At 47.4% G+C, this 7,432-nt stretch overlaps 1 long non-coding RNA gene across 1 annotated transcript; it reads left to right on the top strand.

Annotated features, from left to right (window-relative positions):
- The first annotated feature begins 4,745 nt into the window (after nt 1-4,745).
- LOC122464312 lies at nt 4,746-5,469 on the top strand. Its single transcript, XR_006288252.1, has 3 exons — nt 4,746-4,795; nt 4,975-5,069; nt 5,413-5,469. It is a non-coding gene; the product is annotated as an uncharacterized LOC122464312 (long non-coding RNA).
- Nucleotides 5,470-7,432: the final 1,963 nt, after the last annotated feature.

Here is a 7,432-nt window from a genome sequence, read left to right as displayed (position 1 = left end):
AACTGCAAAAGCCAAAGAAGTCTCTACTGAGCATGTGCAAATGGTGGTTTTTTTTTTCAGAGACTGGATTTGGGCAGATTTTCATGGAGATGGCAAAAAAAAGGCACATCCCTGATATCCTCTGCTACCTTTCAAGTCCCTGGTCCCAAACATCAGGGCACTAGAGGTGTTCAAATAAAATGCAACCCCAATTCAGGAGAGGTGGAAGCTCCCTAAAAGTGTGGCAGGGGCCACCGGTGCCTGAACCGAGCCTCGCCCCCACACCACCCCTTCCCCTGGGACCCCGCCCCTGCGCTGCCCCATCTCCCCTCACCTTCACCATGCCCCTTCTCCCAAAGCCCCGCCCCCACACTGCCTCTACCCCCCAAGACCCTACCCCCCACCACTCACCCTTACAGCCAGTAAAAAGTGGGAGATGGAGCCATGGCCTCCTCGTCCCCCCCATTCTGGCACCCTTGTCCCAGTTCACACGACAGTTGACAGGACCCCAATTCAGGAGGGCACAGAGGCATATGCTTAATTACAAGCATGTGTTTAAATCTGTTGACTTTTGTGAGTTTGCCTGAATCAAGGCCTAACGGCTGCAGGTGCTCAGCACCTTTGAAAATCAGGCAAGTGGGGGCTTGATCTAGGGTTGGCAACTTTCTAATGACACAAAACCGAACAACCTTGCTCCGCCCCTTCTCCGAGGCCCCACCCCACTCACTCCATCCCCCCTCCCTCCATCACTTGCTCTCCCCCACCCTCACTCACTCACTCATTTTCACCAGGCTGGGGAGGGTCCCTTTTCCACCAGGTATTCTGGTTGAAAACTGGACACCTGGCAACCTGTCCTTAAGCACATACCTAGCCTTAAGCTTTGAAGTCACTGAGATTGCTCACGGACTTAAAGTTAGGCCTGTGCTTGGCATTCTTACAATCAAGGCCGAAGACAACAATTATTTTTCCAGTCAGTTCAGTGGGAGCTGGAGGTAAAACAGGGCTGAGGACAAGTTATTACTGGTTCCTTTAGTTAGTACCAGCCTAGCTTAAGTCATCTTTTATCTTTGCATCAAAAGCCCCAGATTCCCTCCTGGCAGACCATATGGAGAACGGCACCAAATGAGAATGCTCTTGTCATAAACATAAAGGGAAGGCTAACCACCTTTAAATCCCTCCTGGCCAGAGGAAAAAACCCTTTCACCTGTAAAGGGTTAAGAAGCTAAAGATAAGCTCGCTGGCACCTGACCAAAATGACCAATGAGGAGACAAGATACTTTCAAAGCTGGAGGCGGGGGGAAACAAAGGGTTCTCTCTGTGTGTCTGTGTGTGTCTTTTGCCGGGACCAGAGCAGGAATGCAGGTCAGAACTTCTGTAAAGGGTTAATAAGCAATCTAGTTAGATATGCGTTAGATTCTGTTTTGTTTAAATGGTTGATAAAATAAGCTGTGCTGGATGGAATGTATATTCTGGTTTTTGTGTCTTTTTGTAACTTAAGGTTTTGCCTAGAGGGATTCTCTATGTTTTGAATCTGATTACCCTGTAAGGGATTTACCATCCTGATTTTACAGAGGTGATTCTTTTACTTTTTCTTCAATTAAAATTCTTCTTTTAAGAACCTGATTGCTTTTTCCTTGTTCTTAAGATCCAAGGGTTTGGGTCTGTGTTCACCTATGCAAATTGGTGAGGATTTTTATCAAGCCTTCCCCAGGAAAGGGGGTGTAGGGCTTGGAGGGATTTTGGGGGGGAAAGATGTTTCCAAGTGGGCTCTTTCCCAGTTATATTTTGTTAGATGCTTGGTGGTGGCAGCAATAAAGTCCAGGAACAAAAGGTAAAATAGTTTGTACCTTGAGGAAGTTTTAACCCAAGCTGGTAAAAATAAGCTTAGGGGGTTTTTCATGAAGGTCCCCACATCTGTACCCTAGAGTTCAGAGTGGGGAAGGAACCTTGACAGCTCTCGTTTACACTGAAGTGAAACCCGGCGTAACTACACTCACTTTACTGGGGCTATCCTAGGTACTGGTGTACCTGAAAGCAATATTTGACTCCTGGATCTCATGGGGCAAAGGCTATATCATGCCATTCATTTTTAGGCAGAACTCCTATGCTGATGGGAACTTCTACTTAAAAATCGGTGTTATAATACGGCCCTGGAAAGAGGGCAGAATGGAAGATTTAGGGCAGCTTATTCTGGGACTCGAATATCTCAGACATTTGCATGGAGGGACAGGTTTGTAATAATTTAGTTGAATTTTACAGAATGATAATAAAGAAAATCAAATAAAGATCTTGGGCTTTGGTCTGCTCAATTACATCTACATATTTCTATGTCATGAAACACATAATCAGGGTTTCCAAAAGAGAGGGATCAAGGCCTTGATTCATTAAGGCATGTAAGCATGTGCTTAACTGTAAACATGTAAATAATCTCTTTGAAATCAAAGGGACTACCCACATGCTTAAAGCGAAGCATATGCATACGTACCTTACTGAATGTGGGCCTTAATGGGAAAGCACAGGCTTACAAACATGTTTCCTTAAAAATTTACACTCTACAGCGCTATGTTTAATATGATAGGTGGACATCAAATGTGAATGTATAAAACAATACTATAAATTGTTTCCAGTGAACCTCAAATTGCAGTGTTCAAGTTTGTAGTGTAGATAAAAATTTCATCTGATGCCTGTGTCTATGCAAGCATACATACACCAGTTCTTTCTTATGAAGCACTGAGGAAAGCTGTTGAATCCATTAAGATTACAAACATGGATCAGTAAATTTCCAATCTGAAACTAAGGTTTTTAGCAACTAAGAAATTGATAATATCCATTTATTTTTCTCTTTACTTGGGCTATGTCTATACTATGAAATTAGGTCGAATTTATAGAAGTCGGTTTTGGAGAAAGCATTTTTATACAGTCGATTGTGTGCGTCCCCACACAAATGCTCTAAGTGCATTTAGTCGGCATTTAGTTGGCGGAGTGCGTCCACAGTACCAAGGCAACCGTCGGCTTCCGGAGCGTTGCACTGTGGATAGCTATCCCACAGTTCCCGCAGTCTCCGCCGCCCATCGGAATTCTGGATAGAAATCCCAATGCCTGATAGGGCAAAAACATTGTCGCGGGTGGTTCTCGGTACATGTTGTCAGCCCCCCCTCCCCCTTGAAAGCAACGGCAGACAATCATTTTGCGCCTTTTTTCCTGGGTTACCCATGCAGACGCCATACCACGGCAAGCATGGAGCCCACTCAGCTCACAGTCACCATATGTCTCCTGGGTCCTGGCAGATGCGGTACTGCATTGCCACACAGCAGCAGCTCATTGCCTTTTGGCAGCAGACAGTGCAGTATGACTGGTAGCCATCGTCGCCATACTCCAAGGTGCTCTTTTAGCCGACCTCAGTGAGGTCAGTCAGGGGCGCCTGGACAAACATGGGAGTGACTCAGCCAGGTCATTTTCCTTTTAAGTTTCGTCTCATGGCGATTCAGTCCCCTGTCGGCAGTCCTACTGCACCGTCTTCTAATGAGCAGCCAGAAGACAACGACGGCCAGCAGTCATACTGCACCGTCTTCTAATGAGCAGCCAGGAGACGACGATGGCCAGCAGTCATACTGCACCGTCTGCTGCCAGCAAGATGTATAAAGATAGATGAAGTGGACCAAAACAAGAAATAGACCAGATTTGTTTTGTATTCATTTTCTCCTCCCTCCCTCCCTCCATGAAATCAACCACCTGCTAAACCCAGGGTTTTGAGTTCTACCCTTGAGGGAGCCATTCTGTTTCTCCTTGATGCAAAGCCACCCCCTTTGTTGATTTTAATTCCCTTTAAGCCAACCCTGTAAACCATGTTGTCAGTAGCCACTCCCTCCGTCAGACCAATGGCAGACAATCATTTCGCGCCTTTTTTCAGCGCAGATGCCATTGCACTGGAAACATGGAGCCCACTGAGATCACCACGGCAATTATGAGCACAATAAATACTGCACATGTTATCCAGCAGGATATGCAGAACCATAACCTCCAAGAAAAGAGAAACCGGGCGAGGAGGAGGCAACTGCAGCGCGGTGATGAGAGTGATGAGGACATGGACATAGACGTCTCACAAAGTATGGGCCCCTGCAATGTGCACATCATGGTGTCAATTGGGCAGGTTCATGGCGTGGAACGCCAATTCTGGGGCCCAGGAAACAAGCACAGAGTGGTGGGACCGCCCCCTCCCCCCCCGCCCGGATTCACTCTACTTTCCTGTAAGCTAAGCACCCTCCCCTTCCCCCTTGATCACTGCTTGCAGAGGCAATAAAGTCATTGTTGCTTCACATTCATGCATTCTTTATTTATTCATCACACAAATAGGGGGATAACTGCCAAGGTAGCTCGGGAGGGGTGGGGGAGGAGGGAAGGACAAGGCCACACAGCACTTTAAAACTTTAAAACTTATTGAATGCCAGCCTTCTGTTGCTTGGGCAATCCTCTGGGGTGGAGTGGCTGGGTGGCCGGAGGCCTCCCCACCGTGTTCTTGGGCGTCTGGGTGAGGAGGCTATGGAACTTGGGGAGGAGGGCGGTTGGTTACACAGGGGCTGTAGCGGCGGTCTGTGCACTTGCTGCCTTTCCTGCAGCTCAGCCATATGCTGGAGCATATGAGTTTGATCCTCCTGCAGCCTGAGCATTGACTCCTGCCTTCTTTCAGCAAGATGACGCCACCTACCATCTTCAGCCCGCCACCTCTCCACACGGTCATATTTGTTTTCCTGCACTCTGAGATTGTCTGCCTCCACGTATTTTGCTGTGCTCCGTCAGTGTGGGAGGACAGCATGAGGTCAGAGAACATTTCATCACGAGTGCGGTTTTTTTCGCCTTCTAATCTTCGCTAGCCTCTGGGAAGGAGAAACATATGCAGCTGGTGGAGGAAAAAAAAGGAAGAGTGGTAGTTAAAAAGACACATTTTATAAAACAATGGGTACACACTTTCACGGTAAACCTTGCTTTCATTACAAGGTTGCATTTTGCCTCTTATTGAGGGTATGCCGGTTTGGTGTGAGAGATCACTCACGCAGGGCCGGGCAGCAGAATTCGGCTTTCAGGCAGCCATGGTGAGCCCCAGTCTTTTCGCTTCTTTAACCTTCATAACATGTGGGAATGGTTTCAGACAGCAGCACCCTCATTTCCCATACGAAGTAGCCGTTGGGTTGGCCATTTAAAATGTGTTGGCCATTTAAAAGGAGGGGCTGCGGTTTCCGGGTTCACGTGCAGCAGAAACCCAACTAATCCCGCCCCACACACACACACACCCAATTCTCTGGGATGATGGCTTCACCCCTCCCCGCACTACGTGGTTAACAGTGGGGAAGATTTCTGTTCAGCCATAGGCAAACAGCCCAGCAGGAATGGCCACCTCTGAATGTCCACTTACTAAAACAACCGTATTTCAACCAGGTGACCATGAATGATATCACTCTCCTGAGGGTAACACAGAGAGATAAAGAACGGATGTTGTTTGAATGCCAGCAAACACTGGGACCATACGCTACAATGCTTTGTTCTGCAATGATTCCCGACTACGTGCTACTGGCCTGGCATGGTAAAGTGTCCTACCATGGAGGACAGAATAAGGCTGCCCTCCCCAGAAACCTTTTGCAAAGGCTTTGGGAGTACATCCAGGAGAGCTTTATAGATATGTCCCCGGAGGATTTCCGCTCCATCCCCAGACACGTTAACAGACTTTTCCAGTAGCTGTACTGGCCACAAATGCCAGGAAAAATTAATCATTAAACATGCTTGCTTTTAAACCATGTATAATATTTACAAAGGTACACTTACCAGAGGTCCCTTCTCCACCTTCAGGGTCCGGGAGCCCGCCTTGGGTGGGTTCGGTGGGTACTGGCTCCAGGTCCAGGGTGATAAACAGATCCTGGCTGTTGGGGAAATCGGTTTCTTCGCTTCCTTGCTGTGAGCTATCTACAACCTCCTCATCATCATCATCTTCCTTGCCCCCAAAACCCGCTTCCGTGTTGCCTCCCACTCCTTGGAAGGAGTAGCACGGGGTTGGGGTAGTGGTGGCTGCACCCCCTAGAATGGCATGCAGCTCATCATAGAAGCAGCATGTCTGGGGCTCTGAACTGGAGCGGCCATTTGCCTCTCTGTTTTTTTGGTAGGCTTGCCTGAGCTCCTTAATTTTCACGTGGCACTGCTGAGGGTCCCTGTTATAGCCTCTGTCCTTCATGCCCTTGGAGATTTTTTCAAATATTTTGGCATTTCGTCTTTTGGAACAGAGTTCTGATAGCACAGATTCGTCTCCCCATACAGCGATCAGATCCCGTACCTCCCGTTCAGTCCATGCTGGAGCTCTTTGGCGATTCTGGGACTGCATGGTCTCCTGTGATGATGAGCTCTGCATGGTGACCTGTGCAGGTGAGCTTGCTACGCTGGCCAAACAGGAAATGAGAGTCAAAAGTTCACGGGCCTTTTCCTGTCTACCTGGCCAGTGCATCTGAGTTGAGAGCGCTGTCCAGAGCGGTCACAACTGAGCACTCTGGGACAGCTCCCGGAGGCCAATACCGTCAAATTGCGTCCACAGTACCCCAAATTCAACCCAGCAAGGCCGATTTCAGCGCTAATCCCCTCATTGGGGGTGGAGTAAAGAAATTGATTTTAAGAGCCCTTTAAGTCGAAAAAAAGGGCTTTGTCATGTGGATGGGTGCAGGGTTAAATCGAGATAACGCTGCTAAATTCAACCTAAACTCATAGTGTAGACCAGGCCTAAGCTGCTTGAGTTTAGAGGATTAATTTAGAAGACCGGGTTATTTTCCCATCAGAATAACCTGTAGTGTGAATAAAACTGCATCCCAAGATTTCAGAATATCCACAACTGCTCCCATACCAACTACAGCTTTTTTTCCCACAGCACTAATCAGCGAAAACATAATGAGAATGTTCTCTAGTTAGGGCTGTTTTGCACAGCTTGAGTAAATGGGAATGAAGGAAACGCTGTAATCATTCAAACCATTCATTTTTAGGAGATGTTGTTCTCCCCCTCCTCCCCTACTGATCCTTTCCAACTCTTGTATAAAGTACTTTTCCATTTGGGGTCCCTTTTCCTTTCCTATATTCTCTATGCCTGGACACTTTTGTGGTGTCATTGATGGTAGCATGAGAAATAAAGAAAATCAAGGATTTACCAGGTAAGTAAAAACAACTGCCTTCCATCTATAGCTCTATCCACACTATGTGTACAACCAGGGCTTTGTAGAGGGGTTCTCAAACTGGGGGCTTGGGACCCCACAGGGGGTCATGACGTTATTACATGGGGGGGTCGCGAGCTGTCAGCATCCACCCCAAACCCCGCTTTGCAGCCAGCATTTATAATGGTGTTAAATATATTAAAAAGTGTTTTTAATTTATAAGGGGGGTCGCACTCAGAGGCATGCTGTGTGAAAGGGGTCACCAGTACAAAAGT

The sequence above is a fragment of the Chelonia mydas genome, chromosome 2 (genome assembly GCF_015237465.2).
Source record: "Chelonia mydas isolate rCheMyd1 chromosome 2, rCheMyd1.pri.v2, whole genome shotgun sequence".
Classification (NCBI taxonomy): Eukaryota; Metazoa; Chordata; order Testudines; family Cheloniidae; genus Chelonia; species Chelonia mydas.
This window is presented reverse-complemented; position numbering and strand designations above follow the sequence as displayed.